The sequence below is a fragment of the Protobothrops mucrosquamatus genome, unplaced genomic scaffold, assembly GCF_001527695.2.
Source record: "Protobothrops mucrosquamatus isolate PMUCROS unplaced genomic scaffold, P.Mucros_1.0 scaffold464, whole genome shotgun sequence".
NCBI lineage: Eukaryota > Metazoa > Chordata > Lepidosauria > Squamata > Viperidae > Protobothrops > Protobothrops mucrosquamatus.
This window is the reverse complement of record NW_015386785.1, coordinates 1,310,588-1,326,048: the sequence shown is the minus strand read 5'-3', so window position 1 is coordinate 1,326,048 and position 15,461 is coordinate 1,310,588. Positions and strand designations below refer to the sequence as shown.

Here is a 15,461-nt window from a genome sequence, read left to right as displayed (position 1 = left end):
AAGAGGAGATGGTCGCAGAATGCCGCCACAAGCCCAGGTGGACGATGGGCATCGGGAGGAAGGAGGACTGGGAGAACAAGGCCAGAAAGGTGACACTCAGATGGAGCAGTCACCAGCCAGGCTGGAAGGTGGAGATGGAGAGGTCCCTCTATTTTAGTGAAGACAAGGAAGATCGACCCATGCACTCCAGCCGATTGTTGGAACAGGCAATCAGCATGATGAAAATAGCACTCGACTCCATGAAGGAAGAGAAAGCTGAACCATACCGGGGCACCATTTGCCTGGGATCCACCAAGAGGGCCAACGAAGGGCAAACCAAACCCGAGGTCCCAGACCCCTCCGAAGGTAACAACAAAACTGCAGCTGTCATCGCTGCTGCAGCCACCCCTCGTCAAGCAGCCACTGAAGACAGAGAGGGGAAACGACGCAAGCGGAAGAAGAGGCACTGATCCATCCAGAAGTTCCCACTGCTGGATGTAAAGTACTATGGGGAGCCACGGCACCTGGGATTCTTCCTGACCCAGGTGCTAAATTACATGGAAGAATACAGCTGCACATCCCCAGTGACCGAGCCAGGGTCTGCATCGTACAAGCGGCCCTGGATGGCATTGCAGCAGACTGGGTAGTAGACCTCCATGATGCAGATGCACCGGAGCTACTAAATTTCATTCAATTCATGGCTTCCCTCAGGCGTTGTTTCGAAGACCCATTAGCTGACCGGAAAGCACAGGAGCAAATAAAAACGGTGAAACAGGGAAGATGACCAGTGGCAGAATACACCAGGAGTTCTGGGCCCTGGGCAGCAAGCTGAATTGGCCAGAGGACATTCTGCTCAGCCACTTCAAGGATGGATTATATGCAAATTCCTAATTGGATTGCAACATTGGAAATGCACATACATCCAATGTTCATACAACTAGGGAAAGTAATAACGTATAAAAATATATTAGAGAGGGGAGAATTGAAATCAAGGAAAAATCTTCAGGAAGAAGGGATAGAACTGGAATGGTGGGCATATCTCCAATTGCAATCAAGATATAGGAAAGATAAAAAAGATTGGGGTATAAAAACAGAGTCGACAGAGTTAGATAAAATATTATTAGGAACCGAAGATAAAATGATTAAAAGAATATATCACTACCTTCTAGACCAGGCAATGTTTAAAGAGCAGGTCAAGGAAACTATGTTAATGTGGAGTAGGGATTTCGGCTTTAATATTGATTTACATATTTGGCAAGAATTGTGGGAAAGAAACAGGAAACTCACTTTAGCCACTTCTTATAAGGAAAATCTTTATAAGATGTTTTACAGATGGCATTTCCCACCCACGAGGTTAGCCAAAATGGGCCCAAATCTTTCACCTGTATGTTGGAAATATAAAATAGCAATAGGGACCTATTATCACATGTGGTGGGAATGTCCTAAAGCCCGTGATTATTGGAATAGGATAAGAAAATGGTTGAAAGAAATATTAATGTTGGAGATAGAGCTAAAACCTGAACTCTTTTTATTGGGTATAACCACAGATAAATATGGTAAGGGAATAGTCTATTTGATGTTGCACATCTTGACTGCTGCTAGACTGGCTTTTGCACAAAAATGGAAAAACAAAGAAACTCCCACAGATGAAGAGATACTGCATAAAATACTATCTTGTGCTGAAATGGACAGGCTTACGATGGAATTGAAAGATAAAAGCGGATCAGAATATTTTGAAATCTGGGATAAATTGTACCATTGGTGGGAATCGAGGAGGACTGTTGGGGTTATAGATTAGCGATAAGATGGAAATATATATATTCTTAGGTTAGCAAATAGAGAAAATGTATTTAGTATTGTATAAAAAGTTTATATATATTTATAGAGATAAAGAATTGAATTTAAGAGGAGAAATAATTTGATAGAAATGTTCAAACTGGAATGTTACTTCATGTCCAATGTTTTCTTTCTTTTTTAATTGTATTATAAATAAAACACTTCTTTAAAAAAAAGGATGGGTTAAACTACAACCTCTACGATGCCTGCCTCCCTCGGGGAGATCCTCATCAATTGCAAGACTGGTACATCCTAGCTGAAGAAGCAGAGATCGACCTGGCCAAGAGACAACGCCAAAGGGGGAGATTGTGGGGGAAGTCGCCATTGGAGCCAACCTGCGAATCAGCAAAGCAACCATCAGCTACTAAGAGAACCTCAGGATGTTTCAAATGTGGGAAAGAGGGACACCGCGCCCCCGAATGCCGCTCACACACCCCTGACCGAGCTACAGCTGGAAAACCAGGGAAGATCCCAGCAAAGCCAAAGGAGATAGCCATAAAAGGCATGGAAGTCATTGAGTTCCCTACCTCAGCCCAATGAGGAAAGGGAACTCCAACCAACACAGGAGGAACATCCAACTCGTCTGACGACAACTCCAAAGATGAACCCCTGGTAAGTGGACCCATTGTGCCCCTCACCCGGACAATAGAACTGTTAGCCCCTGGCATGCCCGAGGGAGTAGAAGTCAGGGAATTAATTGACTCTGGCTGCACCCGCTGCCTCATAAGCCCAATGTTAGGGAACTTAGGAATTCCGGTGAGGAGGCTGAAGAAACCAATCTCTTTTGGTCAATTAGATGGGTCCATAGCAGGGGAGATGCCTGCCACACTAGCAATGCTACCAGTTCAACTCACCATAGGGGACCACGTAGAGACTATAACATTTCTGGTGACACCTGGCATGGAATGCCCCATAATTCTGGGTATGGCATGGCTGACCAAGTGGAACCCGCGGATGGACTGGAGAACAGCAGAACTGAGATTCCCGAAAGGAGAATCAACCAAGGCACCAATCCAGCTCCGAAATGGTGGAACCCCGGCTGAGAAAGTCGCAGTAAGGGGGGAAAAGGAGCTACCCAAAATACTGAAGGAATATAGAGACCTGCTGAAGTGTTCAGCAAGGAAAGGTCCAATGAATTGCCTCGACACCGACCCACGGACTGTGTGATAGAAATCCGACTGGGCGTGAAACTCCCCAAGCCTAGCTTGTACTCTATGAGCCCACAAGAATTGGAGGAAATGCAGAAGTTCATAGATAAAAATTTAATAAGGGGTTTTATTCAGCCAGCAAAGCCAAAAACAGCTGCCCTGGTGTTGTTCCAAGAGAAAAAAGATGGGATTCTTCACCTCTGCATGGACTATAGAGCTTTAAATGCAATAAGCAAAAGCCATCTGTACCCTCTCCCCCTCATGAAAGACATACTGTCCCATCTATTGAAAGGGAAGATTTTCACAAAACTGGACTTAAGGGAAGCTTACTACTGAATCAGAATAAAGGAGGGGGGTGAATGGAAGACAGCTTTCAATTGCCCCTTAGGACGTTACCAATTTTGGGTTCTACCTTTTGGGCTACAAGGAGCACCTGCAATGTTTATGCAGTTGATAAATGATGTACTATGGGAGCACCTGTACAAAGGGGTACTTGTTTACCTAGATGACATCCTTATATTTACTGAGACCATGGACGAACATGTCAAACTGGTCAGAGCAGTCCTAAACAAGCTGCGGGCGGTCACCTTTATGCCAAACTATCCAAATACGAATTCCATAAGGATAAGATTGACCTTCTAGGATATCACATATCACCAAATGGCATAGAAATGGACCCTGAGAAGGTCCGAGCCGTATAAGATTGGGCTCCACCCTGCACCAGGAAGAAATTGCAGAGCTTACTTGATTTTGCCAACTTTTATCACCAGTTCATTCCCTCCTTTGCCCAAATAGCGCTGCCGATTACAAACTTACTGAAAACCAGGGGGGAAGAAAAGCCCAAGCCAAGCCAACCATTAAAATGGACAGTGTAATGCCAAGCTGCATTTGAGAGACTTAAAAAACATTTTCCCATAGAACTGGTGCTAAGGCATCCCGACACTGACAAACCTTTTGTGATTCAGGCAGATGCCAGGAGAGTTCGGCAAGATTCATTCTGGAACCCCTTCGCAAGCCAGAGCAGCACGAGGCGTTGACGAGGCCACCAAGGAGGAGTGATGGCTAAGATTGGGCGTCTGTCCAAATTCGATACAGCGCACCCTGAACGTTGGAGTTCATATGTTGTGCCCGGGTAGAAAACTACTCTCGGGTAAACCAAGTTCGGGAGGACAGACTCAAAGCCTCAACGTTACTTTGTGTCTGTGGGCAAGAGACATTTGATATTGCTGAGAACCTGGTCGCCCCAGCACCATTGGAATCCATCGCTTATACTGAACTTAAGAAAATGTTAAGAGAGCATTTTGAACCAAAGCTTTCGGTGATTGCATAGCGTTATGCATTCGAGCAGCAGGACCAACATCCAAGAGAGTCTGCTGCGGACTTTATTGCTGCTCTATGGCAAGCTGCAAGGCCCTGTGAATTCAAAGATTTATAAGAACGCCTGCGTGATCGGCTAGTTTGTGGCTTGAGGAGCCGAGAGCTACAACAAAAGATTTTTGCGAAAGAAGACATTTCCTTCCAAGATATGCTAAGGGAGATCATGGCCAATGAAGCAGTGGGAGGAGCTGTTAAGGCCTTGTGGCTTTCTAAGAACTCTACAAGTTCGGGCTCCATCCATCAAGAGGTTGCTCGAGAGGTATCCGAACTGGATTTCGAAAATGAGGTTGATCGTCTGCAGCAGCCAGCAGAGAGACATCCCCAAGAGCGAGCTGACAAGGGGTCTGACAAGGCAGTTCTATTCCCTCGGTGTTTCGGATGTGGAGGACGCGACAAGCACTCCGACTGCCGTTTTTGCTCTGCTACTTGCTGGGCATGTGGCCGGAAAGGCCACATAGCCGCCGTCTGTTTGGGTTGCAAGAAAGACCGTCCATCGGAAGAGTTGCCTCAGAAAGGTATCAGGGTCCCCAGCCAAAATAGGGTGGGCTTCTGCGTGTCCCGCAGGAGCGTTTTGAGAACAGGGGCTCACCAGCCATTAAAAAAGAAGCTGCGTCTTGATGTCAAATTGCAGGGGTTCCCCTTAACGATGGAGCCAGAAATGGGTTCAGCTCTGTCAATCATTTCCCAGAAAACCCTCAAGCAGATCTGCTATAGGAGTGGACAGAGAATTAAACAGGCCGGCAGATCTTGTCTTAACTGACTTCCAGAATTCTGGAGTCAGTGTGAAAGGGGAGGCTATGCTCAGAGTGCAGCGTAAGCATTTCGAGGGGTTCCTGGACATCGTCCTGGTTGAGGATGACCGCACGAGTCTAATCGGACTCGATTGGTTTGAGGCACTTGGGATTCAAGTGACTGGGCTACACAGCGTGCAAACGGCCGACCTTGCGGAAGTTTGCAAGGAGTTTGCTGATGTATTCAGCCCAGAGCTAGGGTCGTACAAGGGGCCTCCAATTGCTTTGTGGTTAGATCCCTCCATTGCATCGATTAGGATTAAGCCTCATCAGGTGCCTTTTGCGCTTAAGCAAAAGATTAATGCTGAGCTGGATAAACTGCTACAGCAAGGTATTTTGGAACCTGTGGATAGCAGTCCATGGGAAACACCCATAGTCACGCCACTCAAGGCCAACGGGGAAGTCCGCATTTGTGCTGACTATAAATGCACGCTAAACAAAGCATTACAGCAGCATTCTGCTTTAAGTGAGGCCAAAATGTGGTGAGCCACATTTTGGCCTCACTTAAAGGAGGCCGAGTTTTCACCAAACTCGATTTGGCTCAGGCCTATCAACAGCTACCGGTTGATGATGCAACGGCGGAGGCCCAGACGATCGTAACGCACCGGGGAGCTTTCAAAGTCAGAAGACTGCAGTTCGGGGTTAACATAGCCCCTGGCATTTTTCAAAGCGTGATGGAGCAAACACTCCATAACATTCAGGGACTTTGTCCTTACTTCAATGATGTCCTCATCGCTGGGGAATCACTCGAAAACCTGGCTGAAAGGCTTCGGTCCGTTTTGCTGCGTTTCCGCAAAGCGGGGCTGAAGCTTAAGCAGGAAAAATGCAAAATTTGTAGTAACTTCCACTGAATTCCTGGGGTTTCGCATAGATGCCGAAGGCATCCATCCTGCTGAATCTAAGCTCAAAGTGATTCAGCAGGCCCCAAGTCCCAAGTCGAAGAGCGAGCTTCAAGCCTTCCTTGGGCTTCTAAATTTTTACCATTCATTCCTCCCCCACAAAGCTGCAGTGGCAGAGCCGTTACACTGGTTCTTGGACAAACAGGCTCCATGGAAGTGGACACAAGTCCACGAGAGGAGTTTTGCTGAGGTCAAGGTATTGTTGTCTTCAAATGCTGTTCTTGCTCATTTCAATGAGCACCTGCCGGTGTGTATAGCCTGCGATGATCCCCTTATGGGATTGGGGATGTCTTAAGTCACCTCAAGGCTGATGGAACACAAGTTCCTGTAGCATACTATTCAAGGACTCTGTCTTCTGCGGAGCGTAATTACGCACAGATAGACAGAGAAGCATTGGCCATAGTGGCTGGCATAAAAAAGTTCCATGACTTTTTATATGGTCGCCACTTCACGGTCTTTACAGACCATAAGCCATTGCTGGGGTTGTTTACAACAAAAAAGCAAACCCCACACATAATTTCTCCTAGAATGCTGAGATGGTCAATTTTCCTTTCTGCGTATGACTACAAACCAGGCAAAGAAATGGGCCATGCAGATGGCCTTAGTAGGTTGCCTCTACAGCTTGTAGAATCTGATCCTGCTCCAGCTAACCACATCCTGGCTATCCAGGATTTGCCTGAGTCTCCCCTCAATGCAGGGGATGTGGCTGCAGAAACAGCCACTGATCACACGCTAACACACGTGTTGAACTGGGTGCTGTCAGGATGGCCTGACACGTGTCCTGGCACTAATTTCCAGAGTTTCTGGAAAACGAAGCGTGAGCTATCCACCTTTAAGAGTTGTGTCCTGTGGGGTAGCAGGGTAGTGATCCCAACCTCATTGAGGACTAGAGTCTTGCAATCTCTGCATGAGGGACATCTGGGCATAGTCCAGATGAAGGCTTTTGCGCACAGCTATCTCTGGTGGCCTGGGCTTGATAAGGAGATTGAGACCCAGGTCCAGGGGTGCCACGTTTGCCAACAGTCTAGGCCTGAAATGCCACAGGCTCCTGTACACAGGTGGGAGGACACACATGCTCCTTGGTCGAGGGTTCATATCGATTACGCTGGCCCCTTTCAGGGGCAGCTCTTCCTTATTGTTGTGGACAGTCACTCTAAATGGCTAGAGGTCGTTCCAGTGTCCACTACAACTACTGCCAGGACCATCCAGGTGCTGAGAGGGATCTTTGCCTCTCATGGGTTGCCAGATGTCCTTGTCTCCGACACAACAGGCCTCAATTCACCTCTTTGGAGGTCCAGGCTTTCCTGCAAGCCAACACGATTCGTCATGCTACTTCGGCACCCTTTCATCCGGCTTCCAATAGCCAAGCTGAGCACATGGTGCACACAACCAAAGACGCCTTGAAGAGGCTCACTCATGGGAGCTGGCACCACAGGTTAGCTGATTTTCTCCTTTGCCACCGCACCACACCTTGCACAGCTACAGGCAAGAGCCCAGCTGAACTCCACTGGGGTCGCCGTCTCATTACCAAAGTGGACAGGTTGCACCCAGACCGGGTGGCTTCACAGGTGTCACAGCCGCAGGCACCTAGGAGACTACAGGTAGGCGATCCGGTTTGGACAAGGAACTATGGACCTGGACATCTCTGGGTGACAGCAGTGGTCTGCAAAGTCACTGGGCCACTGTCATACAAAGTGGCCTTGGAAGATGGTCGCATGCTGCGTCGGCACATTGACCAGCTGCGATGGAGGCTACCTAGTCACCCTTCTGCTCCTGATTCTGCTCTCGGGGGAGAGGACCATGATTACGATCGTGGATCTCAGTCTCTCTGCGAAAGCGGGGGTTTGCACTCTGCAAATAGGGATTTTGCCAATAAGGCAGCTCCTGACTCTGGCACTGGGTCCATGGGACATTACACGCAACTGGCTTTTCATGCCACACCTACTGCAGGCTTTGTGCCTATGGGACAGTGCTCCCAACGGGTTTTTTGTGGACCTGGGGAATTCCATCCTACCAAGGAACTCTGGTCTGGGCTTACCGGAAAGAGCCAGCTAAAGTCAGATGGACAAAGGGTTGGGTCTACTGGACCAGGCCTGTTAGTAAGATGCGGGTTCGCCTGTATCAACTGGGCCTCAAAGTCCTCGTCTGCTGAGCCTGGCAGGTGAGCTTGCAGACCGGGCACTTGCAGCAGCTCCGAGACGGTCGGAGCGGGCCAGAGGCCCTCCAAAGTTCTTACAAGATTATTTAAGATTCCTGTCAGTAAGCAGGCAGGCCTAGTATTTCTCTAGAAATAAGAACACGCTCAAAAGAATAACTTTGGAGTAGTTAAAAAATAGTGGTGTATGTCTTTTTTTGAACTAAGAAGGGAGGGGTGTTATGTCATGGGCCTGTGATTAACAGAGCAGGTGCAGGAAGCTGCAGAGAGACCCGGGCAGACCATGTGGCTGCCCGGGCCAGACAGGCTGTCTCCAGCCTATTGTGCACACACAAAGCGGGGAAAATACATTGCATTTATTGGCTGATACTGTCCCTGCAAAAGGGTATAAAAGAGATCCACACCATCTTATTTTTGGTTCTGTTGAGGTTCTGTTGAAGCTTAATAAAGTAACAACTGTTATTGCTCCTGCCTCGTCTTAATGCCTTACCAACGCACAGAATAGAACACCAGCATTGTGGCTTTGGGGACTGTACTCTTGCAGGAAAATGATGAGGGGACACTACAGCCCTATGCATACACATCAAGGAAACTCACAGAGATGGTGCAGAGGTGGGTGGTCTGGGAAAAAAATGCATATGCAGGGCGGTGGGCTCTCATCACTTGGCAGCACTTCCTGGAGGGGAACAAAATTCCTTTCCTGGTGTGGACCGACCACAAAAACCTGGAAGCACTAAAAACACTCCAGAAATTTACTCCCAAACAAGCAAGATGGTCACAACATTTCCACTGATTTAATTTTATGTTAAAACACCTCCCGGGAGGGAAAAACTTTCTAGTAGACGCATTGTCCCAAATGCCATAATACAACGGTACTCAGAGTGATGCAGCAAAGCCACTTATGCCGGATAAACAACTGGCAGCACAGGTCACTACCCGAGCACAAGCCAAACTCCAAAAGCCTTTAGCAAGTCAAGCAGGAATCATGTTCAAAAAAGCACTAGAAACTGATGAATGGTTCCTAAGCCATAAGAACCTATGCACCATCACAGATGGACTACCATGGGTGGGAGGAAAATTGTACATACCCAAAAGCCAGAGATTAACATTCATGCAACTGTGCCACAACTCAAAGTCCGCAAGCCATTTTGGGTTTGTAAAAACATTGCACTTAGTTAAAAAGCAATTCTGGTGGCCTTCAATAAAAAAGGACATTGAAAGCTACGTGGCCAGATGCCCAATTTGTGCCTCAGCAAAAAGACTACAAGGGAAGCCACCAGGATTACTGCAACCAGTAGCAACCCCCTCAGCACCTTGGAAGGAGATCTCCATGGATTTTATTGTGGAATTACCTGAGAGTAGTGGAAACACAGTCATCTGGGTCATGACAGACTTATTCTCCAAACAAGTACATTTTATTCCCTGCACAAAGATTCCTAATGGAAAGACACTCGCAAAACTGTTTGTTCCACACATATATTGACTTCATGGAGCCCCTCAATGCATCATATCTGATAGAGGAGTACAATTCACATCGGAGTTCTGGAGCCTGTTAGGAACCACCCAGGGACTGTCAACCAGTCATCATCCACAAACGAATGGTGGGACTGAATGGTTGAACTCAGTACTGGAACAATATTTAAGATGCTTTATTAATTACCAGCAAGTCAACTGGACTGACCTGCTTCCATTCGCAGAAGTTGCTTACAACAACGCCATCCATTCCAGCATCAGCTACACTCCTTTCCAAGTAGCCACAGGACAGAGTTTCAACCCAGTGCCTGAACTCCCTTCAGCAGACCCTGCTACCCCTTCATTAAAGGTGTAGATTGCACAACTAAAGAATACCTGGCCAGTAGTCAGAAAATTCTTGGATGAGGCTAGGCAAGCATATAAAATGCAAGCAGAAAAAAAGAGAGTTGAGCCAAAACCTTTTAGTGTAGGGGAGAAGATTTACCTATCTACCAAATACCTAAAAATCTTACAACTGGGACCCAAATATGTCGGACCATTCCCCATTGTCAGAATCATAAACCCGGTCACAGTTAGAACTCCCAAAGTCCCTCAGACAAATTCATCCAATTTTCCACTGCAGCCTTCTAAAATGTGAACAACAGACACCATTAAGACCAGCTGTTGCTTTTCCCCTTCCTCCCATTATGCTTCAGCACATTAAAGTTTCATTTCCTCATATTCAGATAGGAAATATGAGTGATGATAGATAGGCAGGCAGGCAGGCAGGCAAAATTTCCATAGCTGTAAGCATCTGATCATAACACAATTTGATCATTACAAGGTTTATTCTATGCCGATACCAGGACTGACTCTTTGTTTAGAAAAAGTATTCCTGTTTTCAAAGCCCAAGAGCAAGGTTTCTCAACTTCAGCAACTTTAAGATGTAGAACTTTAACTGGCTGGGAAATCTGTTCAAGACAAAAGGAAAGAGAAGAGATATATGTTGACCTAGACTTAAGACTCTAGTTCAGCGGCCCCCAATCTTTTGGGCATCAGGGACTGGTTCCATGGAGAGAAATTTCTTTCTGTGAACCGGAGAGGGTGTGGTTTTGTGTACTGCTTGTATCCTGCGGATGGAGCTTTACTTGTTTCTGTGGCCCCATTTCTGGCATGCTCCTCTAGTTTACTTGGAAATGAAAGCTGCACCATCCAAATAAAGAATTGAAAAAATAATAACATAATAAATAATAAACCAGTAAAATATTTCAGCAGCTGTTGTTAATTGCCAATGTTGATGTTATAGCTTGCCAACATTAATGTTACTTTTCCTGGTAGATATGTCTGTTTGTATTTTCATTTGCTTATTTGTATATCAAACTTTCAGGAACTTCAAAATTCAACAGCAAATGAAGGACAAGTAGTTGTACTTGAGTGTAGAGTAAGAGGAGCACCTCCCTTGCATGTTCTCTGGTTTCGTCAAGGGGTTGAAATTCATGATTCCCCAGACTTCCGAATTCTTCAAAAAAGTAAGGGGCCAATTATTTTCCCATTGAAGTAGACATGCAGTAAAAATATACAAATATGAAATTATTATTGTTTTTAACTGTATTCTGAAATTAAAGTTCTAATTTTATAAAGCTTTTTACCTTTGCATAATAAAATTTCTAATGCACTTTGTTCTTCCTGCCTCTCTTCCCTATCCTGTGCTTTGGATGATGTCATAAACAGAACCACGTTCTACATCAGAACCTGGTAAGCATCACGTTTTAAAAAGTATTAATTTCTTATAGTTGAAAATATTTTGTACAGGGGTAGTAATAGGCAATTCTTATGGAGGTAGTCTTTCCTTCATATGTACTTCCAACTTTGCAATCTTGTCCTTTAGGTTGTTGTTGTTGTTGTTGTTGTTGTTGTTGTTATTATTATTATTATTATTATTATTATTATTATTATTATTATTGGAACATCAGCAAGCCTAATGTAGACAGCCTTACTAAATAAACTTTTTTCATTTACAGAAAATATTTGCTAAAAGTTGCTTAATCACCACAATTTAAGAACCAAGATTCTGGTGGTTAAAATAACATTTTTTCCAGTTATTAAAACTATCTACAGTAGGTAAAATATAAAATACAGATAGTCCTCAACTTACAACAGTTCATTTAGTGACCGTTCAAAGTTACAATGGTGCTGAAAAAGGTGACTTATAACCATTTTTCACAGTTAAGACCTTTGTAGCAAGCTCACAATTATGTCATCAAAAATCAGATGCTTGCCAACTGGTTGCCGTGTCCCAAGGTCAGATGATCACTTTCTTCAACCTTCTGACAAGCAAAGTCAATGGGAAAACCAGATTCACTTTACAACTGTGTTACTAGCTTAACAACTGCAGTGATTCATGTAACAACTGTGCAAGAAAGATAATAAAATGGGGCAAAACTCACTTAACAAATTCTCACTTAACAAAAAATCTGGGCTCAATTGTGGTCATAAGTCGAGGATTACCTTTATAGCTACAGATTATTAAAAAAAAAACCTAACTCAATATGCTATAGGTTAGAAACATCTGAGAGTTGGAAGGTCATGGTCAATATGGGAAAGGAAGTTCTTTTATATATCATTTTTTGAGTACACTGTAGAAATATTAAATGTTCTAGATATTTGCCTGCAATAATGTCTATATCATTTTCTCTTATGATGCTACAGTTTATATACTTCTCATCTTGGCCTTATGGTAAGGGAGGATAATATTGGCTATTCCAGGTGATGGTGAACTGCTATTTGCCTTAATTGGTGAACTATTATTCCCAATATCCTGCATTACAATTCTGGCCAAGCCTGAGGCTGCTGGCAATTGTATTTCAGTACTTGTCTGGTCCCTGTACATATGTTGGAATTACAAACCTCAGAATCCCCCGTACATCAAAAAGGTAGTAGGTAAAGATTGTAAACTGTTGCCAGGACAAGGAATATTTATTTTCATATTTAGCACTTCAATCAATGTAATGTTTCTTTCAAAAAAAATAAGTCCAAATACAAAAAAATGATCTTATAAATATTAGTTTCTTGGGGGGGGATGAGGGTTAAACTGGCACAACTCTGGAGCTCACTCTTTCAAATAATAACTTTATAAGAATTACAGAAAACTAAAATACATATTACAGCAATATTACAGTTCATGGAGTTTATTGAATTATCTGTTCCATTCCCCAAGGTGGGTCTAGAACAACTCGCTGTGGGCAACTTGCTATGACCAACCTGCCACAACCAACTTGCCACAACCAACTTTCCATGGCCAACTTGCTGCAATACAATTTGTCAAAGCCAACTCATCATGTGACAACTTGCCATGGGTCAAGAGTTACACTAATATCAAAGAAATGGTGAAATAAAATTATTAAAGAAAGGATGCAAAATGAGGGATAAAATGAAATGTGAATGACAAAAATTTAAATTTAAATAATTTTAAATTGAATTTCTACTTGTCCTACAGTGAGTTGTTCCATGGTGAAATGTCCCGCAATGAATTGGCCATAGTGAGTTGGCTGTGGCAAGTTGGTGGTGATGAGTGGGCATCAGTGAGTTGTCCCATTCCTCCCCAAGGGTTTTTTTCTAATTGAGGGTATGTTTAAAAACCTAATGTAATAAATAGGAAACAGGGCAATTTTTATCTATAATCTCTGATATATAACATTTGTAACCTACCTCCCCAAAATCTCAGTTGATTACATGCTAGGCATGTAAAATTTTAATCAAATTTTAATCAAATTTTTAGTCCGGGTTTTAGGGGGTTCCAGGGAGAGGGGTGGGCAAATTGAAATTAATTCTCCCAGGCCAGCTGAAGGGCTCGGCGAGGTGGGCGTAGGTCCTGGAATTGGGGAGGGGGGGAGGGTCTGCGTAATAGAGGGCAATTCCATTAAGACTGTGTATGGGAGGGGTAGATATGGCGGGAGCAGAGGGCCATATCACACTAGGGGAGGGCGCACCCGCTGTTTACGAGCTGTGGCACGCTCCGGCCCCCATGGCTCTTCTTGCAACCTAGGGGGTTTAGGATCTCAGGGCCTGAGCTTTCGGCTGATGCTGTGTAACGCCAGGTCCACGGTTAATAAAGCCCCCCTCATTTATGATTTGGTATCGGAGGGGGAGGTGGACCTGGCGGGTATTACGGAGACCTGGCTGGGCCAAGAGGGGGGGGTGCCCCTCATTGAAATGTGCCCGCCAGGCTACCGTGCATTTCACCAGCCGAGAGCCCAGGGTCGGGGTGGGGTGGTGGTGGTTATTATTAAGGAAGGCCTGGATCCAAGGGAGACCACTGTGCTGCAGACTGCTGGCTGTGAATCCCTAGGTGTGAAGTGAGGTCATGGGAGGCAGCAGGGCGTGCTGATTGTATACCTGGCTCCCCGCTATGTATCAGCAGCCCTACCCGAGCTTCTCAGTGTGATAGCCGAGATGGCGATTGAGACCCCCAGACTGTTAGTCATGGGGGATTTCAATCTGCCATCCTTAGGTGAAGCATCTGAGGTGGCTCGGGAGTTCATGGCCTCCATGACGGCCATGGACCTGACTCAATTAGTAGATGTCCCTACCCACACCGGAGGACACACACTGGACTTAGTTTTTGCCTCCGGCCAGTGGCTGAGTAATCGTGGTTTAGGGGAAATAGTTGTTGAGCCCCTGTCATTGTCAGATCACTCTCTCCTTCGGCTGGCCTTTCCTACCGCTACGCCCCACCGCGGGGAGGCGGAACCAGAAGTGACGAAATGGTTCCGCCCCAGGCGCCTGATGGACCCTGAGAGGTTCCAGACGGAGCTTGGGCCAATACCTGAGACCTTGACCCGCGGCTCGACTGAGGACCTAGTGGCCGCCTGGGATGGTGCGGCCATGGGGGCCCTGGACCGGGTCGTGCCTTTGCGGCCCCTCACCCGATGCCGGTCTACCTTGGCTCCTCGGTTCTCCGAGGAGCTGAGGGTGATGAAGCGTCGGAAGAGATGCCTAGAGAGTAATTGAGGGCCACCCGCTCCGAATCCGATCAGAAATTGGTAAAGTCCCATTTAAGGACTTACCTAGTAGCGATAAGAGCGGCGAAACGAAACTATTTCTCCGCTCTTATCGTGTCTGCAGGTAACCGATCTGCCGCCCTGTTTAGGGTGTCCCGTTCCCTCCTTCATCAGAGGGTGCGGGATGTCCCTTTGCAGGGTCGGGCAGAGGAATTTGGGTGTTACCTGCATGACAAAATCGATCGGATCCAGGCCGGGTTAGCCTCCGATTGGACTAGTTCAGGCGGGCCAATGGAGGCAGGTCTTGAGTTCATTTTGTGGGAAGAGTTTGATCCTGTGACCCCCGAGGACATGGACAGGATGTTGGGACGGCTGAACACCACCACATGTTTACTGGACCCGTGTCCCTCCTGGCTGGTACTGGCCTCCCGCGAGGTTACACGAGGCTGGCTCCAGGGAATCGTCAACGCTTCTTTGAGTGAGGGGTTCTTGCCGGCCGCCTTGAAAGAGGCGGTGGTGAGGCCCCTCCTCAAGAAGCCCTCCCTGGACCCGGCTGTTTTGGCCAACTACCGTCCTGTCTCCAACCTTTGCTTTCTTGTGAAGGTTGTTGAGAGTGTGGTGGCACGACAGCTCCCTCAGCACCTGGAAGAAACTATCTAGACTTGCGCCAGTCCGGCTTCCGGCCTGGGCACAGCACGGAAACGGCATTGGTCGCGTTGGTTGATGATCTCTGGAGGGCTCAGGATAGAGGCTGCTCCTCTATCCTGGTCCTGTTAGATCTCTCAGCGGCTTTCGATACCATCGACCATGGTATCTTGTTGCAT

At 46.1% G+C, this 15,461-nt stretch overlaps 1 pseudogene; it reads right to left on the bottom strand.

The window, feature by feature from the left end:
• Positions 1–686: 686 nt before the first annotated feature.
• Positions 687–15,461, bottom strand: part of LOC114922599 — a 31,628-nt pseudogene continuing 16,853 nt past the window's right edge.